The 20,991-nt window shown below is 34.6% G+C and overlaps 1 protein-coding gene across 6 annotated transcripts in view; it reads right to left on the bottom strand.

Annotated features, from left to right (window-relative positions):
• PDE1A (phosphodiesterase 1A) overlaps positions 1-20,991 on the bottom strand; it is a 315,068-nt gene that overhangs the window by 191,991 nt on the left and 102,086 nt on the right. Inside the window, exon 1 of one of the 6 annotated variants that reach the window (XM_073881669.1) lies at positions 17,003-17,280. The exons of the other annotated variants lie outside the window; for them this stretch is intronic. The gene's annotated coding sequence lies outside the window, so the exon portion shown is untranslated. Of the gene's footprint in view, positions 1-17,002; positions 17,281-20,991 lie in introns of those variants that run through there. 6 annotated transcript variants of the gene reach the window in all.

Raw genomic sequence — 20,991 nt, 5'->3', positions numbered from 1 at the left:
CTTAAAAGACTCAGCTCTTCTTTAAATTTTCCAAGTGTGCTGTCTCCTGTCCAAGTAGAATAAACCGTACCCTTTGCCCATTCTGATACATCTCCTTGTTCATTTTGAGAACAACGGCATGCATGCTAGGTTTCATATCTAATTTAAAAGTTATCTTAAACAGGATCATGCAAAGAGTCATTTTGAAAAATTTTGATACTTACATTTTAAGTAACTTTATCTTTTTTCTTTTTGTCTATTTTTAATAATCATTTATAGATATTTTTAATTGGGAAAATTATTTCTTCATTTTGGGGATAATTATGTCATTGATGGGAACTTATAAAATCCAACTCACAAGCTAATTAAAGAATTATGGTCATTGAATAAATCAATGATAATACCACTGAGTAAACCTCAGCAGGCCCATGACCAGTTATTTCAAGTGCACTGAAGATCACCTGAGAATGTACCAGTGTCCTAGAAGTAAAAAGTCAGACACAGAGCAAGCTGGTGTTAGACTAGAAAAGAATGTCTATCAATTCATAGTCAAGATTACTAGCCAGGAGTCATGGTTGTATTTAAATAAAAACAATGATTGCATTGAGAAGGAGTGATGAACTCAGAGCATTTAAGGATCTAAAGGTGATCATGAAAGTGGTATAAGTAATCATATTATATGATTAATTTGATGTGAATGTGATAGATTTTCTTCATTAATCATGTGTAATTTTGTGGGTGGTTTGCTTTGTTTTGTTACATTTCACAGAAGAAATAGAACTAATGGAGTTCTGGGGCGCCTGGGTGGCTCAGTCGTTAAGCATCTGCCTTCAGCTCAGGTCATGATCCCGGGGTCCTGGGATCAAGCCCCATCGGACTCCCTGCTCAGTGGGAGGCCTGCTTCTCCCTCTCCCACTCCCCCTGCTTGTGTTCCCTCTCTCGTTGTGTCTCTCTCTGTCAAATAAATAAATAAAATCTTTTAAAAATAAAAAAAATTTAAAAAAAGAACTAATGGAGTTCTGATAGATTTTACACACTCACAATATTGTTTTTCATCTAGAATGTTGGGAGAAAAGGGAATTTTCTTGACCTCCCACTCTATATCATCATGCCCTTTCCAACCTAGGCACAAAACTTCTGAATTTGTTATTAGGGTATCTTATCAATTCAAAATGTGATTTTGAATGGTTGCCAGAGAGGTCAGTGAAGAGTCCCTTTATATGGTTCTGGGGATGGGGGCAACTGCTTTCTTAAAGGTCCTTAACTGAATGTGTCAGCATAAAGGCATGTGTTATACATAAAGTAGGAATTGCTCATAAGACCTGTATTAATTTTGTTCAATTTTGCTACCAAAGAATAACCTTTATGTATTTTTAATTTTTAACTTACTTTATTCTTGCTTAGAGATAATCATTGTTTCTGGACTACATGTTTTGGTTTTTTTTCCACTAGTACCTACTCATTATTTCTGTAACAATTATTATTTACACTATTTCTACCTTTCATAATGTTAAAGGTAGGTTTTAACAATAATCAAATATATATTTGTGGCAGGCAGAATTCTAAGAGTAATCTCCAATGATCATTATTCTTTTGTAACCTCCTTCCTTTGAGTATGAGCAGAACCTGTGAGTATGATGACATATCTGTGATTCCTGCTGTGATTATGATATGTTACATGGAAAAGTTAACCTTAAAATAGGGAGATAATCCAGGTGTCTAAATCTAATCACACAAGTCCTTTAAAAGCAGAGGGTTTTCCTTGGATGGTGGCATATAAGAAAGGCAGAAGAGAAAGTCAGAGAAATTCAAAGCAAGAGAAAGTTTTCTCTTTTTATACCACTCTCCATCTGAAGATGGAGAGACCATGTGTGAGGACGAAGAACAGCACCTAGAAGCTGAAGAGGGGCTCCTGGCTAACAGCCACTGAGGAAACAGGAACTGCAGTCTCATAGCAAATAACAAAATTCTGCCGACATTAAGAATAAACTTGGAAGTATATTCTTTCCCAGAGCCTCTAAATGAGAGCCCTGCCTGGCCGACAACTTGATTTCACTCTTGTGATACTCTCAGCATAAAACCCAGGCTCATGTGCTCAAACTTCTGACCTACAGAATTCTGAGCTAATAAATGGGTGTTGTTTTGAGCCATTGTTTGTGATAATTTGTTACTTAGCAAAGAAAATTAATACAGCATCTAAAACCATGAAATACACAACCTTGGTTTACTGTCTAGAAAAAAGAGCTCAGTTTTAGGGATATTTTCTTTTTGCACAGAATATTTCAAAAACATGTTATTATTCATTGAACATCTATCTTTTCTGTTCTGGAACTCATACCATTATTCCTAGAAGATTTAAACGGACATTTCCTAAAATATGAACTACAACATCTTGCATAATTTAATAATTAAAAGTCTGAAAATTAACATTTTGTGAAAAAATGTTTTTAATAAAAGATTATATTTGATAAATTAAAAGTTTCCACAGCTTAATTACTGCAACTCCTAATCAAGATAATCATTAACTACTCCTCACCACCAACATAATAAAATCAAGAATCTATATCTGGACCCCTCATTCTGGTCCCAAATCTTCCCCCCACCTCATTTATGATTAATTCTCTTCTCAGATTCTCCTCATAATCTGAAAATCTCTTTGGTTTTCTCTTCGTGGTTTTCTCACATGGTCTTTCTAATATTCTTTGCATCCATACCTGGACTCCCTTTTCTTCGTCTCTTCCTATCTAATTTCCACCCATCTTTCTTTTTTTCTTTTTCAACTTTATTAAAATGATTTACAAATATAATTGTATGTATTTAAAGTATAGAACATTATGGTTTACATACACATACATCATGCAATGATTCCCGAGATCAAGATAATTAATACCACCAGATCTCACATAGCTAACTTTTGTGTGTGTGTGTGATGAGAATGTTTAAGATCTACTCTCAGCAACTTTCAAGTATACAATACCATATTATTAACTAATGTCACCATGTTGTACATTAGCTCCTCAGAAGTTATCCTTCTAATAACTGAATGTTTGTGCCCTTTGGACAATATCTCCCTGGATATGTATCCACTGAAAGACATTTAGGTTATTTCCATATCTTGGGTATTGTGAATAATGCTGCAATAAACATGGGAGTGCAATTATCCCTTTAAGATATTGATTTCATTTCCTTCAGATACATCCAGGAGTCAGATCACTAGATCATATGGTAGTTCTATTTTTAGTATTTTGAGAAACCACTATGTTATTTTCCATAATAGCTATACAAATTTACATTTCCATCAATAGTGAGGGTTCCCTTTTCTCCCTTCTGACATTTGTTATCTCTTGTCTTTTAATACTAGACATCCTAACAGGTATGAGGTGATATCACATTGTGGTTTTGATTTGCATTTCCCTGAGGACTGGTGATGCTGAGCACCAATTTCATGTACCTATTGGTCATTTGTATGGAACCACAAAAGACTCTGGATAGCCAAAGCAGTCTTGGGGAAAAAAGAACAAACCTGGAGGCATCACATTCCCTGATTTCAAACTATTTACAAAGTTATAGTAATCAAAACATATGGTAAGGGCATAAAAACAGGTACATAGATCAGTGGAACAGAATAAAAGGCCCAGAAATAAACCTACGCATATACAGTCAACTGATCTTTGACAAGAGTCCCAAGAATATACAATAGGAAAAGAATACTCTTTCCAACAAATGGTATTGGGAAAACTCAGTATCTACATGCAAAAGAATAAAATTTGATCCTATACTATACACAAAAATCAACTCAAATGGATTAAAAACTTAGATGTAAGACTTAACATTATAAAACTCCTGGAAGAAAATACAGGGGAAAAACTCTTTGACATTGACTTGGTAATGATTTCTTGGATATGACACAAAAAATAGAGTCAACAAAAGAGAAAAACAAACAATTGGGAGTACATCAAACTAAAAAGCTTCTTCAGAGCAAAGAAAACAATAAACATAATGAAAAAGCAGCCTAAGAAATGGGAGAAAATATTTGCAAACCACGTAATATCCAAGAGAATTAATAACCAAAATATTAAAGAACCCAAAAGCAAGTATTTCTATTTACAAATGGGCAAAAGACCTGAATAAAAATTTTTTCACCCACCTTTCAAGACATGAAGTCCTTCCTGATATTCTTCTCCTGCCCTCAAGATCTCTTACTTTTCTGAATTCCTGAGTACTTCTTGTCTGTGCCAGTTACCTTGCCATCATATTTATTTCTATCATCTCAAATGCCATCTTGAACTATTATTTAACTCATATTATCTCTGTGGACTGTAGACTCATTGAGGGCAGAGATTATATCATAAAAATAGAAATGATTAGTATTTGACAGTTTATTTGAATTTTTTACAAATATAAAGAAACTTTAAAAATAATTAGAAGTTATGTCTAATAAAACACAAAGGAGAAGTAAATGAAATCACGTTTTAGCCATGAATGGAGGAAAAAGAACCCAAAAGTTTGTATCATTTAAAGAGTCTGTGTTTCTTTATAGCATAATTTATGTGAACAACTTTTTAAGTTTTTCAAGAAAGAGCAAATATCTAAATTATTTCATTGCACTGAATCTAAAACAACATCAGCATAAGACACACTATTATTTTTTATACCACTAAAAAAAAACAAAAATTGTCATTTAATCTATAACAAAATGCTTCTCAATAGTTTGGCATTTATTTATCAGTCCAGGTGATTTGGCAACTACTCTTACCTCTAGCTGTATTGCCTAGGAAATGAGAAGTAATGTTTGTTTATATGTCTAAGGAACAGCATTACACAGCTTTATCTACTTGTGACTATCCCCCTGTCGAGATCTCTACACATTTTATTACTGCTTTGCAAGAAAACAGATACCAAAGGTCAGTTATTCCATAATAAATGTTTGCTCCAATGTCAAATATAGGCCCCACTGCTTTATTTTTGTGCCTTTGTGCGTGCATGATTACTTTCGTTTCAATGTCATCTCTAGTATGATATTTTTAGGACATTTTGAGGAGCAGCAAACTCAACACGTGTAGTAAGAATAATTCACCTAACACAACTGAGATGATGATAAAATGAACAGAAGTGGAAAAACTTATAAATGGGCTGGCAATCATGTCAAATAAAATTGCTGGTTTTGTAGGTAAAAAATTATTCATACAGTAATTTCAACAGTAATTTCATATTGCTTAACCTAGTATGTCATGATTGCCATTTCCCCAAAAGGCATTGTAAGACCCCATTTAAAAAACAAAGTCTGATTTCAGGGACATTGCAATATGGGGGAAAATGCATGAATCAGAAAATAAATGTATTTTTCAATTAAATTCTGTCCCAGAAAAAAATGTTAAATATAATTTTAAGAATTATTAGTGTTGGTGTCAGACATAAGAGAAAATTTCTGGGATAAGAAACCAGATTAGGATTTTGCCATTTGCAACAACGTGAATAGAGCAAAGAGAATAATGCTAAGCTAAACAAGTCAGTCAGAGAAAGACAAATACAATATGATTTCACTCATACATGGAATTTAAAAACAAAACAAACGAGCAAAGGGAAAAAGAGAGAGAGAGAAAGAGAAACCAAGAAACAGATTCTTAACTATAGAGAACAAGCTCATGGTTACCAGAGGGGAGAGGGGTAGGTGGGTGAAATAGGTGAATGGGGATTAAAGAGTACACTTGTCATGACGAAAAAATGTAATTCAAAAGATAAAGAAAGAAACCAGATTAGGAAAACTGTATCACAAACTATTTCAAAAATCAATGGGAAAAAATATTCCCTACCCATGTACCAACACTCCAGTGTCTTTTTGTCTTTTTTTTTTTTTCATCATTTCATATGATACAATGTCTAGTACTGGAGTCACATGTACAAGTCTTATTATCTCTTCTACTGGAAAGTAAATTCTTTGAGATCAGGGATGAGTTTTTGGTCATCTTTGTATCTTCTTCCTCAGCTAGCATGGTTCCTTAAACAGAAAATGTGATCAGTACCTGCTTGATTTGAATGAATGGATGCTAGGGAAAATGTCAAAGGAGCAGGATATAGATTCTGCACTTACAATTTGGAGATAAAACCAACTTGCATAGGACAAAAAATGTTAAATTCTATGTATAGTAAGATTTCAGAAAATAAAAAAAAACATTATTTCTGAAGAGGTTTACATGAAAAGCATGGAAGTTCAACTGAGCTTAGAAAGGTTGGAAGTGGTTTTAAATAGATGAGGCAAAAAGAAAAAACAGTATTTGACACTGAAAAAATAAGAAAGACAAATGGAACTGTAAAAAAATAAAAATTAGAACTTGAATTGGATGAAGTCAGTGAGGAAATTCCTATTCTACTCTTGTAAAACAGTTTATATTTAAAATGTGCTATTTTGAATTATGACCACTTAAAAGTAAGAAAGATGTTTAATATTCACTGTTATTACTGAAAATGGACATATCCATGAATTATAATGTAAACGGTCAACCATAACTATACAGTTCGGATCTCTTTTGGCACTTAACTCCTATTGACACAAAAAAACACAGAGTTCAGCATTGTGAATGTAGCACTACCAAACGGGCTTCAGACTAATTATACTGTTTTTATACTACAATGGCCCCATGTTAAATCATTAACATTGACTCTTTGCTGCCCACTATTCCATTAAAAGCACTTTTACAAGTATGGAGGTCTAGTTCTTTGGCAGAGTTGAATTAATATTCTTTATAAAAATAGTATATCGCTTTATTTTCAACATCCTGGACTGAAATGTACAGAGATGATTACAGTAATTTATGATCACTATCCATAGAGCCTTCAGGAATGCCTGAATAGATGTGGGCTACAAGTAAATACTTATGTCTAAGGTCTGTCTTATCACTTTTAGTGAAAAGGAATATATTGTTATCTCAAATCTTGCTAGTTTTTATTACTACCTTATTATAGTTAATTCATACAAATAATTTGTATCCTATACATATTTTACATATAGAAATCTTGACCTCTTCTTTTTCAAAGTTTGGATTTCAACATAAAGTACTATTAACTATGTAATTGTGGATAAATTACTAAGCTATCCTAAGCTTTAGTTTACCTATTTATTTTTTTATTTTTATTTTTTTAAGATTTTATTTATTTATTTGACAGAGAGAGACAGCGAGAGAGGGAGCACAAACAGCAGGGTAAAGGGAGAGGGAGAAGAAGGCTTCCTAGTGAGCAGGGAGCCCTATGCAGGGCTCGATCCCAGGACCCCGGGATCATGACCTGAGCCGAAGGCAGATGCTTAATGACTGAGCCACCCAGGTGCTATTTATAAAAGAGGGTGAATAATACCTATTGACCCAACCTATTGAATTTCTGACTTATTCTCTTGACCATCAGCGACTAAGTGGTTTCAAATTGGAAAATAACACTAAAGTTTTCAACATTATGGCATAGTTTTCTCTTGGAAAAAATTTCATCTTTCAGTCTACTCTATAATTGGTAGATTTTGAAGGACAATTCTTTATTACGTATTTCTCAGTATTTTTTAAAAAACTCATTGTTTTTTCTTCACTGACTTTTACAGTTTCTTACAAACTCACATTCAATTAAGTGTGCTTTTTTTGGTGTGAAATTCTATGAATTTTGGCATATGCATAGATTTATGTATCATCACTCACCATCACACTCAGAATACAGAAGTGTCCCATGAACAAAACTATTCCCTTATGTTGTCCTTTTGAGTCAAATTTCCCCCAACCCCTAATCACCAGAACTTCTGATATGCTCTCAATTTTATAAATTTTTAGTAATGAAATTAATACATGCTATTCTAAAGAGTTAAACATATACATACATTAGTATATACATTTAAAAGCTACTATGCTCCCATTCCTCTTGTTAATTTCATACCTTTAAGCTAATCAGCATTAATACTATGATATATATCATTCTACAACTTTCTCAATGCCCAATTTTAAAAGCATTTATACATATATTTAAACTTATAAAGCCCCATTCCTTTTTCTTTTTATTGAAATCATTCTAGTATAGGCTTTACGCTTACTTTTTCAATATTAATAAATTTGGGGAATACTTTCAGATTAATATAGAAATCTACTTAATTCTTTTTAATAGTTGCTGAATATTCCATAGTTTGATCATATGATACATAATAGTTAGTAATAATTGATTTTTGTCTTTAATTCCTTGTCATTGAATACCTTTGTATCAGGCTATTCATGCTTTCCTCATGACTAAATGAAGATTGTGTCCTTGACATACAGCAGATACTGAGCAAACTAAATTAAATTTTTTCTTTTTTCTTTCCCAAGCATTGTCTCAAGTTAGCAACCTCTCTGACATGGTGGTAATAGATTTGCACATTTTAGAATATACTTCTACAAAGTGAGAAACATTTGCTCCATTTATATTATTATAATTTCTACACAAACCCTTTAGGAATAATGCTCCAAGATGATGTGCCTTTGTTTAAGACAGCAAAAAGAGTTTTCAGCACACAAATATGTTTGTTATCTCCCTCCTGTTTATAGCTTTGTTCACAGGAGTCTCTCAATGTCTCTTTAGATGCTGTAGCCTTAACTGGTCTTCCAGATGACTCTCAACGGCAACCCTGAGGGCAGTTTTCCAATTAAGCCACTAAAGGACTAAGTATAACAATGTCTTTTTTAAAAAGAATCATTTTCTTATGGCAAGAGGAGAAAGTGAAATTATATTTTGAGTTTAATACAATGGAGGGAAGGACAGGTTAGGGGAAAGTTTAGGAAATTGAGGTCAAAACAGCAAGCAAGAGAAGGAGCGCTTGCTGGGGTGAATAATGATGGGCACTATCTTAGTTGACCTGCTCTAAACCTGTCACAAAGTTCTTTTTCTTTCTCTCCTCTGCTTTTTCACAAAGCTTAGTAGACAATACCACCTTTACCAAAAATGTCAGAGCATCTGTGACCTTCCAGTCCAGTGCAAAACATTAATAAATTCTGCCAAAGGGGAGTTTTTATTATTCCATCAGTGTTCACTTTTTGCTATGTCCTTACTTATAAATCAGAAATGTATATTTTAAAAAACTGCATAAAAATAAACTCAAAATGGGTTAAAGACCTAAAACTGAGACATGAAACCATAAAAGTCCTAGAAGAGATCACAGGCAGTAATGTCTCTGACATTGACCATAGCAACATTTTTCTAGACATGTCTCCTGAGGGAAGGGAAATAAAAGCAAAAATAAATTATTGGGATTACATCAAAATAAAAAGCTTCTGCACAATGAGGCAAATAATCAGCAAAACTCAAAAGCAATCTACTGAGTGGGAGAAGATATTTGCAATTGGCATCTCTGATAAAGGATTAGTATCCAAAATATTTAAAGAGCTTACACAACTCAACAACCAAAAACCAAATAATCCAATTAAAAATGGGCAGAAGATGTGAACAGACATTTCTCCAAAAAAGACATCCAGATAGCCAATAGACATATGAAAAGATGCTCAACATCACACATCATCAAGGAAATGCAAATCAAAACCTCAATGAGGTATCACCTTACACCTATCAGAATGGCTCTGATTAATCAACAACACAAGAAACAAGTGTTTTAGAGGATGTGGAGAAAAAGGAACCCTCCTATGCTGTTGGTAGGAATGCAAACTGGTGCAGCCACTGTGGAAAACAGTATGGAAGTTCCTCAAAAGTTAAAAAATAGAGCTACCCTATGATCCAGTAATTGTACTACTGGGTGTCTGCCCTCAAAATATAAAAACACTAATTCAAAAGGGAAAAAGAGAGAGAGAACAGAACAGACTCTTAACTATAGAGAACAAACTGATGGTTACCAGAAGGGAGGTGGATGGGGGGGGTGGGTGAAATAGGTGATAGGGATTAAGGAGTATACTTGTGATGAGCACTGGGTGAAATATGGAATTGTTGAATCACTTTTTATATTGTATACTTGAAACTAGTATAACACTGTATGTTAACTATATTAGAATTAAAATTAAAAATGAAATAAAAATAAAAACTAAAAAATCTATATATCCTCCAAGACCTTTGTCCACAGAGTGAGACAAAGGACAGTTTTAATTCTGGGTGTCACATGTCAATAATAACATTTTTTTTTAAATCCATATTCTACAAGAATAAAAGTATGCTCTGAAAATGGCCTTGGTAAATGTAAAATAAGCCAAAAAGAAGTTTCATGTTGCAGATAGACAAGTAGTTCATCCAAGCCCCAAATCTGATAGCTCCACCTTTTTCTGTCTTTGAGAACTTTTGCCTGATGACCCAAGAGAAAAGCAGAAGGGAAATCACTGTGAGCAATGTATCAAATTTTTTATATTCCATAGACCAAATTTCAAGAGAGATGACTCATTCTTTAGCTCACCAAAGGATATCCCTAGAAAATCCTTCTAGATCAAAAAGAAGTTCAACTTTTTCTCTCACCTGACAACTACAATTTTTTTTGAACAGTTCACTTTATAATGAATTTTTTGGGTTCCCCATATCCAGAAAAAGAATTCAAATATGAGATGGAACACACATCACTTTTGTTTGCTGTTGTTCAGTTTAACTTAAAATCATCAGCCTTTTGAGAGGGTCTTAATTAAATTAAATATCAATCATTAATAAAATTATAATTAATAATTTGTTGAGTTACATATTAGACAAAAAAGTTAGTGCCTTTGCTTTTTGACCTTTCACCTGGCAGTTTCAGACCAGGAACATGGACATGGTGGATGCGGGAGACCTGAGGTGGAGCAGAGATGAGTCAAGATGAGGTGCTGACTGAGAGGTAACAGTTAGATATTCCTGGAAGGTTTCAGGAAGACAGAATGAGGGCGCTGAAAGGTGAGCGATCCCACCGGTGGCAAAGACTTGTCGAGTAGAAGTGATTCCAGAAAAAAGTAATGAGAAAGAAACAGGGAGTGAGATGATAAAATCAAGCCTGACCAATGTCAGGAACTGCATTAAAGAGGCAAGCCGACAGAAACTAGGACCAGAACATTTTGAAACCAGGAAAACTTTTAAAAGGATATGAATTGCTTCAAAGTCATTTCAGCCCAGTCATTACAGGTAGAAATAGATGAAATCCATGAAGTCTCATCTATGCATAAGTTCTAGTGAACTTTTCCCAAGTGAAGGGTTGGAGATGAAGATAAAATCTAACACGCCACTATTTAAACATGGTCCAGGAGGAAGAGCATCAACAGCAGCACTTCAAAGCTCCTTGTTAGCAGGGTACCCTGCGTCTCACCCCCGACCCCTGGCTCAGAGTCTGCATTTCAATAGCATCTCCAGGTAAACTGTAGGCAAATTGCCACTAAAAAGCCCAACTGCCTTTCTCTCCACCTACCTTGCTCCTATCCTCCTCCAGGGTGCAAATATTTTCTACCTCTTTCACGAAGCCGTCCTTGACTCTTCCAGTCATTACCCCTCAGTAAATTCACAGTATTCTTGCAGTATCTCTTATTAGCAAAGACACACCTACTAAGTGGTGATGCTTCTCATCTTGATATCTTGTATTATTATTTGAGGATTTAGATAGATTTTTAGACTAACTTTAGGAGACAGCGTATTCATGCTGCTTAAGAATGGTTTCTTTATACAGTGTCTGGATTCTATGCAATTCATTCCTAAGACTAATATAATAGAACTAAAGACTCACTGAAGCCTGTAAATCTGTCTGCAAATACAATTAAGGCATTCATTAAAATATATGAAATTGTGCACAGTTCACAGCCAGACAGCTTAACTAAAACATGAAGAACACGCAATACAAAAAAAAATCTGTTTCAATTTATAAATTCAAGTGTTTTTTAATGTTGTGTGTGTAATTGATTTGTAGCTAGAAACATGTAAAAACTTAAAAACTTCTCTAACTTATCTTAACCTAGTATCTACGCTATCTTGAGAAAAATTAAAGATTTATTATTCTTGGTATTATAAGAGCCTGGCCACATAGTCTTTTACTACCATAAATCAACACTATTTACATAATGAATTGAAGCTGGCTAACAGGTATTAGAACATTGTATAAAACAATGCTATGTACTGTTAGCCTTTAAATTCTTCTTTTAGGGCGCCTGGGTGGCTCAGTTGGTTAAGTGACTGCCTTTGGCTCAGGTCATGATCCTGGAGTCCCGGGATCGAGTCCTGCATCGGGCTCCCTGCTCAGTGGAGAGTCTGCTTCTCCCTCTGACCCTCTTCCCTCTCATGCTCTCTATCTCTCATTCTCTCTCTCTCTCAAATAAATAAATAAAATCTTTTAAAAAAATAAATAAGTAAATAATTAAATTCTTCTTTTAGATTCTGAGTCGCCCCCACCAGAAGTATCAATTAAGAGAAATATAATTAAGGGATTGAATAGTATCGAACATCTAATATGTTTCCTAAGTCTAAAATATAATAAATCTGATTATATACCACAATTTCAAATACTGTTCAGTTACTCAACTATTCCTATTTTTAGACATACGATTACAATACCATTTGCACTTTCCTTTTCATGACTGTTTCTCCACAGGCAAAAACTTGACATTAGTATTTTATAATGAAATCTAATTAACTTAGGAAATTTAAATTTAGGAGATAAAAATTGATGACTGGTATTTAATTCAAATCCAGAAAATGTAATTACTACAATTAACAGAGTATTTAAATTACATGATTGAATTTGAAAAGAAAGTGAGAAAATGAAGAAAAAATGATCTGGCAATTCGATTACTTTTTACTGGTTAATCCTGGAAGACACTCTCCTTCATACGTTGTGTTTACTTCTAGAAAGGTGAATTTCTGCACCAGAAACTTCTGGACCAGCATCTAAGTGAACCACTAGGAAGTCACTCTGTGACTTTGCTTTTTACTAAGATAGGAAAATAAAAACTTGAATTGTAACTGATTCTTGGGAGCTACAGATATTTCCTCCAGTCCAATACACAATGATTTTTAAATTGCTTATCTAATCTGTTTTGGTTATAGTGTAACATGTGTAGGCAGGAATAGCATTCTCCTGTTGTTGATCTGTTTTGGCTTCTGAATACCAACACATGTTCCCTTTATCTCATCTCCCATAGATACTTTATAGTAACATTCTGCCCTCTGCTCATCACTACTTCTGCTTTTGGATAAATTGCTCACCCCTCAGGTAGTTGATGGTAAAGTACTAAATTAAGTATCTATAATTAGAGAAAAAGCTAGGAAAAGGTACATATTTGCTTTTGATTTGGCCTCACTTTTTTCCTCTGTGACTCTAGAGATCACAGTGTGATGATCTTGGATCCCCTCCCCAGTACTGTGCTGGAATCAACCCCTGCCAGGTCTTGAGAGCTCATTGTGCTCATGGCTTTCCAAATCCAAGTCCATGGTGGAAATATTTATACCAGGGAAATTGGTCAATTTTACAAATCAGGGCTTTTTCATTTCTTTTCATAGTGGCAGTTTACCAGCATACCACTACTTCTAGCTCTCTTAAGAAAATAAGCGAAGTCCCATCTGTATCAAGCAGTGGGGAAGTTTGAATTTCATTCATCACATAATAAAGGGGCATTATAAGAAGTTTACGTGAGTGGGCAGGGACAGACAAGTCAAGAGAAAATGAATTTTTTAGTCTCACAATGTTTATTAATGGAAATAACAGAAGACTGGTTCTCAAGATCTAGTTTGGGGCATAAGTCAGTACTGATTGCTGCTTTACTGGCCAACCCATCCCCTATCCCCAAAATCATAGATATATAACAGTAGGAAAATGTGTACCACAAAATTGTTCTTTCAGACTTGCTTACTAACCACTTTTGAAATCATTACCACAATAACAATAAAAGCACTCCCTTAACCTGATTATTTGTTCAATAGGAATTCTGAAAAGGCAAATATGGCAGTCCAGGCTTACTTTCAAAATAAAATCCAAATTCCTAGTTAACTTTTATCAATTGTATATAACAACTTCTCAATTCAGTGCTTTTTAGCTATGGACAGCCTTTTCACCAAAAACGTTAATCATAAAGTAGGAAGTGTTCTAGACAGAATGCAGAGGTTGGACTTCACCACTTACCATGTAACCCCGCGACTCTGTACTTTGATAACTGTCTCATTTGCAATATGTGTAGGCATAATAATAAATGCTGCCCCTTCCTCAGGACTTGTGTCAGATTTAAATTTAAAACAACAGAAGAAGAATGTATAGAAATATCCTAGGTACTTAGGTTTATTATTTCTGTAGAAGCCCAAACTAAAAATGTGAGAGGGGACCATTGTTTTTACCAAATAAGCAGGCAATAAAGAGAGTCTACTATGTGTCAACAATAACGAAATGACAACAGACTGAATCACACAAAATTGGTGTACACTTGATCATAGTCAATGCATACCACAGGCATGTTGGGTGATGGCATCAACATGACTGAGAAAAGAAATTTAAAAGTATATAAATATATATGTGGATAGATAGATGACTGATAGATAGATAGATAGATAGATAGATAGATAGATAGATAGAATTCACTGGTACAGCCCTTCCCTAGGATAAAATGAAGAGTACACATGAAGTGAAACATGTAAACGAATTGTTACTCTTCTACTGATCCAGTATCCTTTATATAAAGAACAAAAGAAGACATAGCTGATATTGAAAGGGAGCCTATTTGCTGCTTGACCTTGCACGATGCCACTAGGGTCAGTGAGACCTTATATTTCATGAGCCTAAGTTCTAGATCGGATTTTGTCAAGTGGTCCTGATATAAACTTAGCTTGTAGGAAACCGTGAATATGCCTCTCAGTGATTTGATTCCTTTCTCCCACTATGTTTTTTATTCCATTTTCATCATTTTCTGGCTTTCACTTATTTCTGTCAAAAGCTACAGGCACCAAATCCTTGTATCCTAAAATTAAACAAAACAAAACAAAACAACATTAGCCTACAAATACGTACTCCTCAAATGGGAAGATTTATGGACCCATATGAAGTCAAGCTAATTTTATCAAAAAAAATTTAAATTTCTATATGATCATGACAGCTGTCATTTATCAAATGTTTAGACTATTTGGAGCACTGTTAAGTACTTTCTATATGTTATCTTATTTTACTGTCACTTCAACCCTATATGGTACTACTATTATTATACTCATTTTATATGAAAAAATAAAAAGTCAAACTGGGCCTGAAATTCCAAAATCTTTTACAGAGTATTTTTAGGGGATCAGGCTTTAAACATCCAGAAGTTCACTGTATTTATTTAGTAGTTTTCATCTTTCAGCCAAACCTAAAGGAGTAGTTTTGATTCGTAGTCAAATTATTTTTAGATTCTTAGACTCACAGTAAAAATGTAGATTTCCAGTAATGCTAGCAGACCAAACACGGCTTATTTTAAGCTGTTGTTTATTATTCATTTATCATGTGTCTTTTCATTCAATAAGTATGTATTATCAACTGCTATGCTCAGAACTCTGGTGGAGACAAAGAAATAAAAAGCTATTTCCCACAATCATCCAAGAAGAAATTTTAAAATAACCCTGAGTTTTAGCCAGTGGCATACATAGCATGTTGGACACACAGAGTGGATCATTTTTTTAACACTTCTCTCATACATATGAAAAAATTATTTTCAGATATAATCATTCAATGAGACAAATAATAATAATGGCTAGAAAGGAAATTAGACAGTAAACATTTTCTCTAGCTGAACTTGTGCTGGTATGCCCACATAAAAATATAAATAATAAAATAAGCATTAGAGATATTTCTGAAAATTGAAAAAGCAATGGATTAATTTTTTAATTAATGTATTTTCTTTGTATAAAGGAATAAACATATATCTACATGGTGTTCTGTTGAAGTAATCAATAATATTACATTTTTTGTTTTGAGCTTTAAGGTCTGCATATTTTTCAATGATGCTTCCAAAATTGATCTTCAATAGCCAGATTTGTTAATCTATTTTCACTCAGAGTAACTCAAAGGGCACTTTGAAAATGTTTCCTTCACACTGAAGCAACAGATATAAAAATACATTGAAAAAAAATCAAAGGTAAGTTTGGCAGAGATTTATGGAATCCTTATTTCACAGTGAAGTGCTATTCATATCATTGTTTCTTTGGGTTGATTCTAATAGCCTTCAAATGCAACTGTAGTTGAAAAATTGCCACTAAAATGTCTTCACTAGAAAAGTCAGCATAAATTCATAATATACTTGGTAAACCTTCCCAAAGTTTATAATTGTTCAGGATCATTTGTGTCTGATTTGAATGCAGTTTTTGCTTCCTTCAATATATTTTAAACAGAATATTTGAAGAAAATGATATCATGGTGACCAAAAAACAGAACTTGGCCTCTTGGCCGACTGCTTACTCTTGAAGCAAATATAAGTAGCTGAGTCTGCATGTGCCAGGAGACTACTGGATAACTGGAGAGTCCCCCAAAATATCTTTCTTACAGAACACAACATTTATTAAAGAATAAGTAATATATATGTATATATATTATATATGTATACACACAGAGCATACTATATATACTGTATGTATGTATATATATATAATAATACATTTGTGTATATATATATACACAATATTGTGTATATACAATAATACAATATAATAGAAGTTAAGCCAGCCTAGGGCACTTGAGAAGTATCTTATCACTGATACTGTTTAGAATTGTTGGCACATGGTGATAATAAAAAGCAGACTGACTTTTAACTGGTTATTACTGCTTCTTAATTCTCTATAGAAAATGTCAGCCTATTACTGCCTGCACCCAGGGAGAATGACCCCATTGCCCCAAACTTGGCATTGCCACTGGTTTGAGCCAGTGGAATTTAGTCAATCAATTTACATAAAAAGAACTATTGTTTCAAAGTACTTGTCAATAAAAAAACAGTAACTACCCAAATCTTCCCCCCATCTTTTATTCCCCCACGCTATTACTCCCAGCTATGAGACAATACATTGTACTTAAACGTTGCATGGATTTTGTAGTTTGGCAGATGTGAGCTTGAATCTTGGCTCTGCTACTTACTAGCTCCATCCTGGATACTGGTCAGTTGCTGTTCTGCAACTCTGTGTTGACTTCCTCCATTCTTCCTTAATTCTCCTCTCTCCTCCTAACACGGGCCATTTCTCTTGTTTCTTTCTTTAGCCTTCTACCCTTATCTTTGTACCTTCTCTTTCTTGAAATCTAACCTTTTTCTCTTTCTTCAACTAGCACCTTTCTTGGGGGTCTGGGTGGCTCAGTCAGTTGAGCATCTGCCTTCGGCTCAGGTCATGATCCCAGGGTCCTGGAATGGAGTTCTGCATCAGGCTCCCTGCTTGCTCAGGGGGGAGTCTGCTTCTCCCTCTACCCTTCCCTCCTGCTCATGCTTTCTCTCTCTCTCTCTCAAATAAATAAAATCTTAAAAAAAAAACTAGCACTTTTCTTAAAGTGTCTCCTAAATCTAGCTCCAGGTTCACCCCTCGATTATAAATAATTTGCTAGAAATTTCCACCTGGATGGAGTAATGACTTCAATGATTAATCTCAAATATTGGGTTCAAGCTTAATAATAATATTATTATAATCAGTAAGACAAGCCGAGAGTCTCTTAAAAAAAATTCCCTGGCATTAGTCATTCATTGGGCAAATACTTATCTTGCACCTTTTATGTACTAGTCACTGGCCACTAGAGATGTGACATGTGCAAACTCAATCCCAATTCTGTAGACCCAGAGCCTACATTCCAGGGTGGCAAGTCCAGGGCAGAGTTAGGAGGTCCCAGGGCTTGAACCCCATGAAACCCCATCCATTCTGCCAGCTCACATGGTGCTGCCTGCCTGCCAGGCCCACAGGGTGTGAAAAGGCTTCATTGATATCATCATCCTGGAATATCTGGAGGAACTGAAGTTCATGGCTTTTTACACCAAAGACAATGAGGTGACTGACGTGGCCCAAAGGAACTACAATCCCATTGTGTCCAAGATGGCTGAGGTGTTGGCCTTGGCTACACTACCCAGAAGCAGGAGATGGAGACTGCTGACAGGTTCTCACAGGGAAGGGATCCTGAGCTCACATTCAGCAGACTTCTAGCAGACATGCGGGGACACCTGGAACAGAGGCCAAGCCTGAGGGCAGATGCCAACCTCGAATTTTCCAGGATCCCCCAGGGCAAAACTTGAGCCTTTCCAGGGCTTTCCTTTTACTGCCTGGCTCTGCTCCAGAGAAGGGTCTCTCGAGTCTGTGTCTGGGTCTCTATCTCTTCCATTCCAGTGGAAGAGACAGACCAAAGCAAATCATAAATGTAAGTGTATAACTATAAACTGTGATAAAAATTTCAAATGGAACTTACAGGTGTTATGAAATGACCATGTTCTCATTTCTTGATAGGTCCATGGAATCATCTTTTTTATCCTTCCGTTCATTACAACAGAATTAATGGGAGAATTGCTGGGTATACCATATGGGTAGGGGAAGTCAAGATCTCCTTATATCGATGAACCTCCAGACTTCCTGATCTCATTTAACCGCAGTGGTCAGAATTATTAAAATTATATGTGCCATATGGCCTACCAGTAAAAATAGTAAAATAAATTAAATATGGTGTCTCTTCATGATACTTTTGAATCAGATCGTTAAATAGCCAAAACACAGTCAATAATAAGAATAATTTTCATTATAAAGAGCTCAAAATAACAAATGTGTTTTTCTGCTTTCTCCATTTTCAGAGTAGATGTTCCATAAGATATCTCTTAATGAATGGGCTCTAAATTTATACTTTATAAAAATAAATTTGTGAAAAAAATCAAAATTTTATAATGAACAATTAATTAATTTACTATTTTAAAATGTCCCCACAGTTTGAAACTGTTAATAAACCTTTATTAGAGTGTTATTTAAAGAAATTCTGTATCTTTTTTTTTTAATAGAGAGAGCACAAATGGGGAGGGGCAAAGGGAGAGGGAGAGAGAGAATTTTAAGCAGGTTCCATGCTGAGTTTGGAGCCCAATGCAGGACTTGATCTTATGACCCTGAGATTACGACCTGAGCCAAAATCAAGAGTCAGATGCTCAACTGACTGAGCCACCCACATGCCCCAAAGAAAGCCTGTATCTTAACATGAATTGTTTCCAACTATAACAATAATGATTAGCAATGTAAATATGAATGTGGGAATACTCTCTAATGAATATATAAGAATTGTAATACAATGAATACATGGCTATATAATAGAATAACATAGCTGGGTTCACATACCCTGTGTCATTCTGTGTAAAGCATTTCCGTTTCTCAAACTCTATTTCATAAGAGTAGTATAATCACTTTCCTTAACAATGTAGAATAATAAAACTTGCAAGATACGTGGTAAACACAGAGAATTTAAAAATTAAATGTACACTCATCAACTACTAATCGTCCTCTTCATTTATTTATTTATTTGACAATCATCAATAAGTTCATACTAAGAAGGGAAGATAGGATATCCACTAAATAATAAATGATCATATCAATTTCTGGCAAATATGCTCAGAAATACAGGATACAGAAATACATAAAATAAACAAACAACAACAAAACAACTAAAAAATCTATTATCACTATAGTCCAAGAGAAGAGAAGCTTATTTTCACTGAATGAACCAGGGAACACTTCCTAAAGACACTAGTAGCATTTGAATTAGGACTTGTAGCAAGAACAAAAACAGACAGGAAGTTTAAATAGGAGATGGAGGGAAAGCATTGAAGCAGAGGAAGCAGAATGGACTTATGTTCAGGAAGGGAAGCATGTGACAGGTCCTAGAGGAAAATGAGGCACCCAGAATGAATGTAACATGGGATTTGTGAAAGGAGGAAGGCGGTGAGGTAAATGGAAAGTAGGTATAAAGTGTTTCAAATGACAGAAGAGTCAGTATTTCACTTAGTTGAAAATGATGGGTCATTGCAAATTATGGAAGAAGGGAGTGACATACCCATGACAAAGCTCTAAAGACGAATCTAATGACTAGAAACAAGGAACTGTGAAAGGAGGGCTGGAGATTAGAAGATTAATCTGAGAAATATAAAATTTTAGATTGAAAGGGGAAAAGGTTTTAAAGTGAAGAGGCACAAAGAAGAGAGAAATAAGTAATTTTTAAAAAAACAGAACAGAAACAATTTGATACTCATTTTGTTGTAGAAGACAGTAGGCTAAAAAGGCATCAAAAATAATAGATTTCAAGCTGAAATTGCAAGGGGAGTAAAAGTACAGGGAAACATTTTATGCTTCCTTTAGTAGCTATCAACAAACAGCCTAGGCTGTTCATCTAAGCGATATTTCTCAGACAGTTTACTGGAGACTTTGATATGTTTATAAATATTCAACACAAAGAGGGTTTCACTGTCAATTTAGGACACACTAAATATCTTATCTTCCTCTTAAATATTTACATTTAACATAAACATAATAAAGTTCCAGGAAATTGTGTAGTTGTGTGTGTGCGTGTGTGCGTGTGTGTGTGTGTGTGTGTGTGTGTGTGTAAAACTATTAAATGTCATGGGGCACTAATGCTACAAGGGACAAAGCTTAGAGATGAGTGTACATATTCCCCTGAACTTACTCTTATAGAGGAAGTAGTTGTTATAATAAATCTCTTTGGGATGAATCAATATCAGGTATCAGGAAGTCATTCAGGTAGACATGTCTAAGAGACGGGAAGAGATGTAAATTGTCACTCAGAATAGAGTTGAGATCTGCAAATATAAATGTAGAAGTCACCTAACAAAGAAGGCAGTTGAGATTGTGGGGAGAGGTGGTTTTGCAAGGGACTAGAAAAGTTAATGAGAGGATGTGGAAGCTGCAGACAGTCTACATTTTAAAGTCTAATAAATGGAAGGGAGGGAAATTGAAGTGTAGCTTGACAGAGTAAAAAGCCTAAGGGAAAATTATTTTAGAATGAGCATCTCCAAGTTAATAAGTTATATATAGAGATATTACCTAAGCATTCTGATCTAAGACAAGTCTTAAATATGGAATTCTAAACCATTCCTTTGGCATCCCAAT

Source organism: Callorhinus ursinus, unplaced genomic scaffold, assembly GCF_003265705.2.
Source record: "Callorhinus ursinus isolate GAN/ISIS: 27379988/994484 unplaced genomic scaffold, GSC_fseal_2.0 scaffold2, whole genome shotgun sequence".
NCBI lineage: Eukaryota > Metazoa > Chordata > Mammalia > Carnivora > Otariidae > Callorhinus > Callorhinus ursinus.
Note: the sequence above shows the minus strand (reverse complement) of the source record. Positions and strands in the feature narration are given on the sequence as shown.